The sequence below is a fragment of the Puma concolor genome, chromosome C1 (assembly GCF_028749965.1).
Source record: "Puma concolor isolate L17-30 chromosome C1, mPumCon1.1.hap2, whole genome shotgun sequence".
Lineage (NCBI taxonomy): Eukaryota > Metazoa > Chordata > Mammalia > Carnivora > Felidae > Puma > Puma concolor.
This window is the reverse complement of record NC_141674.1, coordinates 206,162,304-206,175,616: the sequence shown is the minus strand read 5'-3', so window position 1 is coordinate 206,175,616 and position 13,313 is coordinate 206,162,304.

Genomic DNA, 13,313 nt, shown 5'->3' with positions numbered 1-13,313 from the left:
AGTCTAGATTTACAAGTTAAATTTGTACATATCTAAAAGCAGGTGACTCTGGTTCTAGCCTGGGATAAAATAGCATATTTTTCCTTTACTTGTGCTTTTGGAAAGAGGGGAAAAAAACTGCATGTTATTAAGATAGTTAAATATAGTATTATAATTAGTAGATATCATAATTCCATTGAGTATGCTTTTAAAGAAATGAAACATGTCGGTTCAATTCTTAATCTTAAGTGGTTATGATTTCTAATGATGTTTTCCTTGGATTTCAAAGAAAGAAATCCATGAGTCTTTTTTAATACCTACTGGACTCAATGCCACCCTCTTTGAACTTGCCCATGGCTTGAGAGCCATAATTTCCTCCCCACCTGTGGGTTACTTCTGACATCCCAGCCTTTCTTCTTGCTCTTGAATCAATTAGTGCTCAAGGAGATATTGACAGAAAGGATCAATAAATCAATAGTTACTTATCAGGGACATATTCTGTACAACATCTTCTGTTTAAAGTTGTAGAGGATGCTATATTTAGAAGATATTTTCTCTTTCCTATGGACCTTACACTACGGTTAGGACTAGATGTCATAGTAAACATATAAAAGAGACAAGAGGCATGAAAGATTTAAGCCAGATAAAGGAAGGGCTCCTCTCTCAAAGCCTGAGAGATCTTTGTTCTTTGTATGTATGTATGTGTGTATGTATGTATGTATGTATGTGTGTATGTATGTATATATCTATATACCAATTGATTTCCTACCAACTAATCTAGCAGGAAATCATGTTATAGTTTCCATAATAGAAATTTGTCATCTTTTTTTTTTTTTTCTGCCAGGATCTAAAACTTGCCTGGCATTTGTGAGATATTCTATTGTGTCTCCAACTGTCCCAGATCCCTGGCATCTAGAACACAAATGAAAAGTCTATGCTTGACCACCCCAGTGCTCCCATCCTAAACTTTGAGTTTAGATGTTGTGATACAGAGATGCAGGGTCAGAAAACCCCTTGTTCTATACCCAGCAGTTTTGTGGCCGTGGCAGTGGCATTAGCAGTGGTGGCCAGCATCAGGTCGTGGCGGTGGCCGTGATGATATTAGTCGGTGTGTGTGAGCATTATTCTGGAGCAATGGCCAGGGCCTCCTTAACCCGTTTAACCCTCTTTAATGGTCTCTGCAGCGTTTCTGGTGACCTTTTGTTTCCACCAGTTTTTAGAACTGTGTTGTCCTGATACCTGCTGATGCTATGACTAGCCAATATATTCTTCCCTGGATTAAGTTAGTCAGAGTCAGATGTTTCCAGTCACAGTCGCTGATTGTTAGAGAGATTGGAAATGGGAATGGATTGTAGGTGACAAAATAAAAGTCAAGGAGATGGAAGACTGGTTCTCCGATCTGGTGGGAGGTGAAGGCACTGATCACCCACTGATTCGAGGGTTGGCATGGACGTGGCATGTGACAGTGAAACAACCATGTAAGTTATTGCCTAGATCATTTGGAATGAAATTCATACCAAAGCCAAACTTCCGGAATGATGAGTTCCGGTTCCCATGCGAAACTGGGAAGGAAAGGGGCAACTGGTGGCCAGTTGGTTGAGCGTCCGACTTGAGCTCAGGTCACGATCTTGTGGTTCGTGTGTTCGAGCCCCATGTCGGGCTCTGGGCTGACGGCTCAGAGCCCGGAGACTGCTTTGGATTCTTTGTCTCCCTCTCTCTCTGCTCCTCCCCTGCTCATGCTTTCACTTTCTCTCTCTCGCGTGCAAAAATAAAGAAACGTTTTTAAAATTTTTAAAAGGAAAATGAGAAGAAAAGAAGTTAAGGGCTGTGTATAGTAAATCGGCATTTGTTTCTAATAGCAGTGACAATCTAAGGACTTCTTATCAAAGTCAACCTTGTTTTATTCTGATTCTGTGAGGTATTATAAATAATGATTATCACATACACAGCCTTATGCCTAACAGGTATAAACCGCTACTCGTAAGTGACACAACTGGACATACTCCTTCATGATATGCAACCAGGAAATTAGATATACAGAAAAGGCCACAGATTGAAGTCATTGGAAAGGGCCATTTTTGTTCCTTTAGCAATTTCTCCGACTCCAGAGCATGCTTTCCATGAACCCATACTTCCCAGAATAAATGTGCCACAGATCTTACAACGCAGATATCCATTCTCAGTGGAAATCTAGCTCTGAGGCTAGATCTGTGTTAAATGTGTTCACATTCCTCAAAATAGTTTCAGTCTAAAAGTTGAGAGTTGTACCAAATATCCCCAGATCAAGGGTATGTTACCAGGTGTCGATAACTTCCTTCTAAGACCTTCAAGTTCAAACCTTCGATGAAGACAACCGTCTTATATTTTCTTATTTTCTTTCTCATATGTCATTTCTTTGATTGCTTACTGTACTCTTTCCCTGGGTTGGTTCAATAAACTAAACAATTAAAATGACCATGTGGTCTTTTTACCCTTTTCTCAATTATCTTACTTCTTCTGAACCTTGAGTCCCCAATTTCTCTTTCCCGAACATTCACAGCAATTTCCAATCTTTCCAGCTGTGAGATTCGTCATCTGGTACCAGGACCCTCTAATAAGAGTTTCATAGCCAGATGTAGAAGCTCCAATGTAGCCCTGCACTAATAATCACATCTCCTGTTGTATTTAGTAGCAGAATAAATATCTTTAATTCCAGCAGAACTACATGTCTTAACTGGACTTATAGTTACATTTATTTTTTATATAAGTATGTTTAGTAGAAATGATCACATGAGTTAGCTTTACCCAAAAGATCGGTTCCTCTGTGATAAGACCAGTTAAGTCCAGACAATGATTTGCAGCAACCAGTTACCAGAAGCAAAGTGTTTGTATCCCCTCATTTTGTACCCATGGGGCTATTCTTATGAAATCAGATGCCCTCTTGTGTTCATCACATCGAAATCAGACTTGTGCCTTGCATCTGGCCATCTGGCTCATTTGCAATGCAAACTTCCAAGCTGCTTGCATTTTATCAAGATAAAACTATGCCCATATCTTAGAAGGGTTCTGAGACCCTGGGTTTGTACAAACTTCTCCCTTGGCTAGGAGTTCCCAAAATGAGCTATGTATTCTGCAATTTATCCCTGACTACGGCCCAGATAGTAAATAAACCAGCACAAGTGTGAGAGGGCGAATGGCAGTATACATTAACCCATTAAAATAGTTTAGGCAATAAATTTGTCCTCAACCATTTACTGGCCATCAAAGGTAGAGTCTATACAATTACTAAAATATCTGGTTTTATCTTGGAGAGACAGTCAGGAAAAGTAAAACAAACAATTAATCAATTAAGATAATACATCACCTAGCTATCTAAGGTCGGTCATACTGATCCTTGAGAACATTTTGTTGGTTGGGCCTATAGGCCAGTAAGAAAGCCGGAAACAAAGTAAGTTATAACATTTTTTTAGGACACTTGTGATGTTCATCGTACGTCTTGCCTCTCTCTACTATCCGATTTGCAGGTGATTCGAGATGCCACACAGATGTTATGCTGAGCTGACATCTGGCTGATGACATCAGTTCAAAAAGAGAGGAAAAGCTTTATGGTCAAGTTAGTTCCTCTGGAAACTGAGATTGACCAGGAGATAGATTTGAGGATTAATGGGAAAGATGCTATATTTAGATCTAGCAAGCTTTTTCTTTGTTTGAATTTTCTATGCTACATTCAAAAAGTTTTTATTTCTAGGTCTATTATTTGTAATTTATTTTCTTCCACTTACTTTAATTTGCTACTTAATTTGCTTACTTTAATTTTTGTGGTAACATCTTGAAATGGAAACTTAATCATTTATTTTAGTTTTCTTATCTAATATGTACTTCAAGTATACATTTTCCCCCTAAGAATTGCTTTAGTTAGCTATATTCTAGATTTTCTGTACCACTCATTTAACAATATTTTCTTATTGTCATTTTCTTTTCTCCTTTAACTCATGTATTAATGTGAAATTTATTGTTTAATGTTCTGTTTAATGCTCAGGCTGTTGATGGAATTTCTAATTACTTGGTTCTAGCTTACTTTCAAACTTCTGGGAAAATATACCCTAAATTAGTTCAAGTTTTGAAAAAAAATTTTGAGGCTTTACTTATGGTCAACACTATGGTTAATTTTTATAAACACCCCATGCACTCATGAAAAGAAAACTTTAATCACATATATAAGAATTAGGTCAACTTTGATAATTTTCTGATCCTTGTTAATTACTCAGATCTTTGATATCCTTACTCATTTTATATCTCCCAGTTATGGTGTGTTGAAGATTTTCACCATTTTTGTATATTCCTCTACTTACCTTTTTCATTCTATCAGTTCCATTTACGTATTTAGAAGCTCTGGCGTCTGGTATATTCATATTAGGCCTGTAATATATTCCAAACGTCCCAGTTTACCTCTAGCAATTATGAAATATCCCTTCTTATTTCCAGTATTTCTTCTTGCCTCACAGTCAACTTTTAGATAGATTCGTATATGCACTTTAGCCCTATAAGAGCAGGGATGTCTGATTTTGCTCAGTGTCATATCCCCAGACACTACCGCAGTATCTGGTTCAGGAAAAGATTTACCAAATATTTGTGGAAGGGAGGAGTGTGTGAAAGAATGGAGAATATGCATGCCCTGCATTCTAGATCTGCGATCTTGTATTAGTGAGGGTTCTCCAGAAATACAAAACAAATAGGATATACGCGTGATACATAATTACCACCACACATGTATATAATTACTCTTTCATATGTATACAATTACTATCACATATGTGAATAGAGAATACTATCTCCTGTATATTTATAGATAAATAGATGGGTAGATACAGATATGATATATATGATCTCCCTCTCTACCAAGAAAGAAAGATCTGTTTTTAAAAATTGACTCCCATGGTTGTGGGGATGGGGGCAAGTCCAAATCTGCCGGGTAGAACAGGCCAGGGAAGAGTTGCACTCTGAGTGAGTCTGGAACAGTCTGCTGCTAGAATTTCCGCTTTCTGTTGGGGAGGTCTTTTTGTATTGAGGCCTTCAACTGATTAGGTGAGGCCCATCCACATTATAGCGAATAATCTTTTTTACTCAAAGTATACTGATTCCAATTTTAATCTCAACTTAAAAATACACAGAAGCATCTAGACTAATGTTTAACAGGCTACCCAGGTGCCATAACCAACTAAGTTGACATGTAAGATTAACTATCATAAGTCTATTGATAGCTATAATATTAATTATGTTCTCTGAAGGTTGCTAGTCACCAACGAGGCCAAAAATTAGCAGGGCCTTGACAGAGGAGGACATAATATTCCATAATTCTTAACTTACCCTAATAATCTTCAGTTATGAAATTATTTTCGTTCCTCAAGGTCTCCCAAAAGTTGAAATATCATGTCTCCCAAAGTTAATGTGTAAAGCATATTTAGAGAAGAAAAAAAAATATCTGCTCTTAACTATATTATTTTATCAATGGTGCATCTCCTAGTTTTCACAAACTTCTCTGATACCGTTTCCTATGTCTCTTTGCTTGTGCAGAAAGTGCTCTGCTGGATATTCAAGGAAGAGAAAGGATCTATCAGAGCTGTTTCTTCTCTTATCCAGAAACCTTTGTGGAAAGCAGAGATGTTGCCTATCCTCGTTGTATTTAAAACCCCAGGGTTATAGGGACCACCTATAAAACTTGTCAGTTATTTTCAGTGAAGAATACCAACATAGATCTGAATAAGCTTTTTTTTCCCCCTCGTGACTAGTGTGTTCAATTTGTGACATATGACAAGTTTTGTTTTTTTTTTTTTTAATTAGCAGATTTACCTCAATAAAGTAATCAACCATATTCTAGGTACCCAGAACATTATGAGCATTATCATAAAAACCCGCTTAAAATTCATCAAAAGATGAATTAATTTTAAATAGTTTTCACTCAGTAGATACTAATCACTTTCTTCAACTCCTGTTTGTTGAAAACCCTCCGGAAATTGAATTAGCAATTAACCACTTTCTGTTTCACATTAACAAGGGCTACTGAATTGTTAGAATATTCTCTCAACTAACTCACAGTTTTCTTTTTCTTTAAACCCGGGTCAAAACTCACGTCTGGCCATTCCTAACTAATGAACCCCCTCCCTTCCACACACATACACACACCCCTAACTCAGATCACTTTGTGTCCTCTGAACTTTTAAGCTTGTTTATGTGTTTCTTTTTGAGCGCATTTATGTCTTTTTCACATGTGTTGGTTCTCTTAATGCTCAGTTGTAAATTAGGTACTTTTGAAAGTTCCATTAACGTTTTAAATACCCCAGGGCTGTATTTAATACACCAAAGTACTAACATACTGAATAGCTCCCTAGTGGCTTTAAACAGTTAATGCAGCGTCAGAAGAAGTCTAATTTATTATTAGGAAGTAGTTTAGGCACAGAAGAAATGCATTATTTCAGAATTTTTCATGACCATGAATCATAATTTCAAAGTGTCTTTAGCTGTTTGTGTGCTCTCTCTCAAACTGCATGATAATTTATCTTTGTACTTGTACCCCAGGGTTTCCCAACAGTGGCACTAACATACTTTGGACATACCTTGTGGTGTGAGATTGAACTGTTATGTGCATTATGTCTGATAGCATCTCTAGCCTCTACCCGTCCGATGCCAGAAGCACCCTTCCCTTCCGTTGTGACCAACCTCAAATGTCTCTAGACATTGTTAGGTGATCCGTGGGGTCAGGGGGCAAAATTGACCCCGGGCAAGAACCGCTTGGAGTACATATTATAGCTCTACCTTTAAAAAACATAATAACAATTAACTTTCTTACAGGAAAATTCTCATTAAAGATCAATGCCATTAGCATTAATTAAGTCAAATTTCTTGGCACTTAGAAATTACCTGTTAAAAGATCTTTAGCTCATTCAAGGACACTGATTTGAATAATCCATGTACTTATTGGTTTAATATGATTAATACAGTCAAAGCAGCAATGTTAGGCTAATCCAAAATCTCTCAGGCACCGCTCTGATGCAGCTTAAGTAAAAACAGACACCAAAGGCTTGGCAGTGTGCATAAGAGACTTGAGATAAAAGAGTGATCTATTCTTCCTGTCTTCTGGAGAACCGCTCTCTGACCTCCATGGGTGAAGACCCTATTGCCAAGTGATGTTTCACAGGAGGATTTAGATTTTAATTCTACTGGAAATATTTTAAAATGCTAATTTCATCAAGAATTCCTGGAATGACCACTGTCCTTAATGACTTACTCCTTGTCTATACCTGGGTCTCCTTGTCGTATCCCTGGAAGGAGGGCACTTCCCCCTTTAGAGCTACCTTAAAGTATTTCATTTATGTGACAGCAGTTTGTGCTATTTAAAGACTTGCTGCAACCCAGTTTATTTTTTATTTAACTTGACAAATATTTATGGAATGCTTCCCATGTAATATCGTAGCTCCCACTGTCACCTTACATTGTCATATAAGTACTTAGTTGATATTCTTTATGGCGTTGGTTTCTATGTGTGTCTTTGGCACTAAGGAAGCTTAGAGGGTAAGTTTGAAAAGCATTTTCTACATTTGAAAGAATTGTTACACACAGTGTGGCAACTCTACCAGGCAAAAGTCGATTGAAGCGGTAATTCCAGGGACGCCTGGGTGGCTCAGTCGGTTAAGCGTCTGTCTGACCTTTCAGCTCAGGGCATGATCTCAAGGTTCATGAGTTCGAGCTCAGCTCGGATTCTGCGTCTCCCTCTCTCTCTGCCCCTCCCCAACTCCCACTCTGCCTCTCTCTCTCTCTCTCTCTCTCAAAAATAAATTTAAAAAAATTAAAAAAACTATAATTCAAAAGATGATTTTTGTCATGATCATTTGATTATAACATGTTATGGGGCTATTTGGCTACTACTACATAAAAATACCCGTATTCTATCAAATCGCCTTTCCCGGTGTTTATCAATTTATATTTCCATCTTTTTCTGAAAAGTAATTTAGGCAGAGTTGTCATAATACACAATATATACTTGGCAAAGGTAGTAGTCTATCTCTCTTCATTATGAAAGATTCTGGGGGTGTGACTAAGGAATAGAGTGAGCAGCATTTCAGGAATGTCGTTTCCGTAGACCTGTAAAAACATAATGAGAATTCATTCTTCCACTTCCTTTGAGACTATTGTTCTGTTCGGTCACTCCTGTTCTCCTGGCCCTGTTTAGGCAAGTTGGTACATGTCACCAATTGAAAGGGCTTCAAAACACGCCTTGCTGTGGTATGGTATTCTGATCTAGTCCTCAGCTTCCGCCATCATTGCTTCCTGTGTCAGCTCTGCTGAGAGAGCTCACCGCTCACGTGCGCTGTAGTTCCGCTATCAATCTGTCCGTCCTCCTCTGTCTCCCGCAGCCCCCAGCACCACCACTCCTAGTACCTCCCTCCCCAGCCATTCTTTTCTTATTGTCCTAACTCTGTTCCTCACGCTTAGGTTTCTCATATAGCAGGCTTCTACGGACATGGGTTGTTGAACGACGTTCTCCGATTCAACTTTGTTCCTCTCGGCTTGTAGACAGCTCTACCTGACCGAAATCAAAGGGCAGCATGAAGCATAGAAAGAGCTGGCCTTGTTTACTACCCACAAAATGACTCCTAACTAGATTTTGAATCACAGTCTAGCTTCAGGGCTCAGCCGACAGAGACTTGAAGAGAGTGGATGCTTATGGCCAGCGACACTTCACCGCCCCCTCCCCCCCAGGCCCCATCCAGAGATGGGGAGATTCAAGGATGATAAGGAGAGGGAAGGAAGTTTAGCTCATAACAAACCTATCATTGCAATCTGTTAAAAGTGTGTTTCTTGTATTGTTATACTGTTGGTACTCAGCCTACTAAGTATCATCATATTTTACATATTTCTACCTCTGAACTAAGAGGGGTAAGTTGAGCAAATAACTTATCATTCAGCCCAGGATGTCCCCTTAAGACTCCTGTTTTCAGAAAAAGGCTGAGGAATCCTCTTTTACACATTCCTGGGGAGTATTATATGGCTTCCCCTTCCTGTTAGATCCATTTCTTCACCCATTAGAGTAGGTAACCAGATGTGCCTGTCACATATGGATGGGGACAATTTGTAACCAAGAGAGAAGAAGGAGAATAAAGCACAGAAAACAGTTCCCCTATTAATTTGCACACATGCAGGTCTTGTCCAGATACCTTAAAAGTAATAGTTTCCCTTCCTGAAATCTCCAAGGCTATTGTGGTTGACCATGAGGTCAAGGGAAGGGCTAATTGCAAGAGCAGCTGTCATCGACCCAAAGAGTTAGCTGAAGAATCGAGTACAAAGGCCTACTGATTCTCAAAACATTCCTCGGGGCACTCCTGAGAGTCTCGCCACTCAGTGTTAAAAGGAGATTAGTGATGGGTGAACCACAAACATATTTAGGTACGTTTTCCTTCTTACATGTAACAATATGAATGATCATGTATGGTGGGTTTTCACATCCATTTAGACCTATCTAACATTCTTATTATCTGCCAGAAAGGTATCCCTAAATTTCAGATCGAGCATGGCAAAAAACAAAACCAATTTTAAACTACCTGGGCTGTTGGGACGCCTAGGTGGCTCAGTCAGTCGGGTGTCCAACTTCGGCTCAGGTCATGATCTCACAGTCTGTGAGTTCGAGCCCTGCATCGGGCTCTGTGCTGACAGCTCAGAGCCTGGAGCCTGCTTCAGATCCTCTCTCTCTCTCTCTCTCTCTCTCTCTCTCTGACCCTTCCCTGCTCACACTTTGGATCTCTCTCTCAAAAATAAATAAACATTAAAAAAGAAAATCAAACTGCTCGGGCTGTCAAATCAAGAATGTAGCCTTCTTTAAAGTGATATAGCCCAAAATCTGTTGTTTCAATGTGCTCTAGGCAATGGACGTCCATAGCTTACATAGATTACATACGTCCATAGATTATAGTTGTATTTATTCTCTCTCTGTAAATAAACACCATATAGTCTTTGTCTTAAATCAGGTAGGCAGATATTGTCAATTTTAAACTATTAATTAGTAGCTGTTAAAATCATCAGTCTGAAAACTAAGTGAAAACAGAGAAGATTAGGAGGTAATGTGGGGAAGAAGTAGACTATATGATGGCTGTTACTATGAAAATGTGTATTTATTTGGAAAATGATGAAGGACTATCTTGAAAAAAAGAAATACTTGGTATTCGAGGGTTGAGGCTGGGATTCTTATGCCAGAACTTTCTTTCATATGACTGGCACGTCATGATTTCTTTGAGAAAAATTAAAAGGTGGCGTCTAGAAATGTGGGAGTTTGAGTTTTATGCCCTCGTCTAGAGAGGATCTGGAAAAATTGACAGGGGTAATAGATTGTAAAATACTCTTTCCGTATTCAGCTCAGTTCCAAGGATGAACAATGTAATTGTCTATTGTGAAACAGCATTCGTAAAGGTTACATCTGGTTCTAAGTACAACTGTACTTACCCTTCTCACACTGGTATGTGTGTGTAGGATAAATGGACAGTAATGTGTATGTTTGGCTGTTTTCATGTGTGTTCCACTGTGAGTGAGGCAGTGTATCTCTTAAGGCCAGTAAACTCCCTCCAGCAGTGAGAAATAAGGCCCTTGAGAAGAGTGAGAGTCACATGGCAGATACTTCTCCAGTTAGTACGTCTGGTCTGAATGCACAGTAATCAAAAAGAACCTACACTTTCACACTGACTGCTTAGATCTCTATGGCAGTGTTTCCAGAGGGTAGCGAGAACGATTTGTTCCACAATTTGCCATTTCTAGCTCTCCGAGCCCATAGATAGAAATTTGCCCAATGGTATTAACAAGAGTTAACGCTTGGTTAATCAGTGAATTAAAACCAGGGATCCATCCCTACAATATCTGGCTTAAAAAGAATGTTATAACTGAGGCAAGCTGGGAGAAAAAAAAAATCACAGGTAGTCAACCAGCCTAGTTTTATTCAAAATGATATTAATACTAGCATCTGCAATTAGCTCTCAGCGAATGCGTCTATTTGCTCTGGAATCCCAAATTTTTACTCTGATCCCTTCAGACTTGTGAACTTCGAGTTCTGGCGTTCCATGCTCTTTCATACCTCCATTCTCGGCTGACTCAATTGGTCTTCATACTTTCTCTCCTTGAGTAAGTCTTCTTCACTCTAGACTTCAGCCACATGATGATGACCTGATCTCTATCCAAAAATGGGGTCCTTCAACAGCAGGACCACCATGGGGATGATATTGGGAAAGGAGCTAGTTTGTGAACGGAGATGAAACCACTCCAGTTCATGGAGTCCCATCTTCCTCTTGCTTCACTTCCTCTCCACTTCCCTGCCCTCAAATATTTCCACACTCTGCCTGCCAAAGTAAGCTGCAGACAGAGGTCACCAGAAGGATAGGTCACAGGTGACCAGCCTGAGCAGACCTTTGTCCCCAGTGGACTAGTTTCCCAGGAACTGAATAAGATACTGGAATTTAGAGAGGGTTCCTTCAAGCCATTAAAAACATGTATTTCATTTGCAATAAAACAACATGAAGCATTCAGTCAATAGATTGCCCATGCATATTTAAAAATCTGCAAGGAACTAGTTTCTCAAGAAACACTGAGATTGCCCGTTGTCATCCGAGAGATGATAGGGACCTGAATTTTCTCCCGGGAACCATTTTGTGCTCTGGGTACCACCTTTCCTGTCCTCCTCATCAGGGTCTCTACTTGTCACCCAGAATCTTGTCTACTCTTTTCTCCAAGGGGTACTTTCATTATTCTCCTCCTCTTTTTTTTTTAAAGCAATTAGTTATTTGTATTTATTATAAAAGAAATCATCCATGTGGCACATTCTCTGTCTTTGCCCCAGAATTAAACTGTCGCCTTTACAATCAAGAGCTAGGCAGCAATTAGGATACTGGCCCACACCATAAAAGCATAGGAGATTCTCAGAGGTCCCACATCTGTGGTGGTCTCTTAGCCACAGTTGTTTTCTGGAATTAAATCTCATAAAATGGGAGCGGGGGTGGGGCTGTGACTGGGTCCCCCTGGAGCTTCTAACTCTCAGAGTTTTCCCCACTGAACTTCCATCAACTTATCATTTATAGCTCGGGTTTTCCATCCCGGAGCTGGTTGGTTCCCGAGACTGATTCCGCTCCTCCTGGGTCTTGCCTCCAGGAAGCCGTGTCTCCTGTATTCCTCCTCTGGCTTTCTAAATCTTGAAGACAGTGGTTCGGCCTGTGTCCTCCCTTCTCTTATGGATCCAAGAACAATTGTTGATTTTGTGTCTGTTCCGCTCTTTATTTATTGTTAGGACAGAGCGGTGATGTCTAAGCTCCTTACATGCACAACTGGAAACCAGAAGTGCACGGTGACTTTCTGTGTAATGAGATCAACAATCTTTCAGGTAAAGTGGGTGACGGTCTCATCATTTTTACCCTTTTCTGCCATCTCTTCTCCCACTAAATTTGCACTTCCGGAACCAGCATTTCTTTTCACTGAAATTATATTTGAGGTATACCTGAACTTGTAATATGCCTTTATCAAGCACTGCATTCCTTTATGTTTCTCTTTTTTTGTGTGTGGGAAAATACTAGAATTTTTAGTATTTTTTAACTGCCAAAGTCAGCAGACCTTAAAGCATTTCATGAAGAATTCTACTAATGGGCAAATATGTTATAATAATTCCTCTATGTATAACAGATGAACATTGCTCTTAAACATACAGACATCATAAGCTATTATACTTCAGGTTGTTTAGTGTAACTTGAGGCAAGTTATTAACATAGTGGGGTATTTTGTTAGCATTAAACATTTGTTTTACATATAATGACCTCAAAATACCTCGAATGGAACCAACTCTTCACAGCTTCTTTATATGATGTTATATTTACAGAAGGATATCATTCATATTTAAATATTTATAGAAGACTTTAAATTAGTGTTTATAACTTCAGACCATTGGAATAGAGCAATTTTCAATAAACATACTCGTGTATGCCGTTGGAAAAATCCTTGAAGTCCCAAACAGAGCATATATATCTTCATCTTTAAAACATGCCAAGGGCCGTTGTTAGCTGTACTCTCGTCAGGGCTGTGGCTTTCCCTAAGAGTTTCGTTTTCTTTTCCAGAATGCCTCTTTCCTATGACCTGGGAGGTAAGGAACCTAGTTTTGGCCTCAGTCACGCCAAAACTCACTATAGACAAGTCACAGTGCATTGGGGGCCTCAATTGCCTTTCTTACTAGGTTGTGGAAGATGTGCCAGAAGATTTCCACAAACTTCTGGAGATTCAGGTGACTCTTTGCTGGACTTTATCTGCCCCAGCAATTATAGTAGTGTGACACTTTTTTC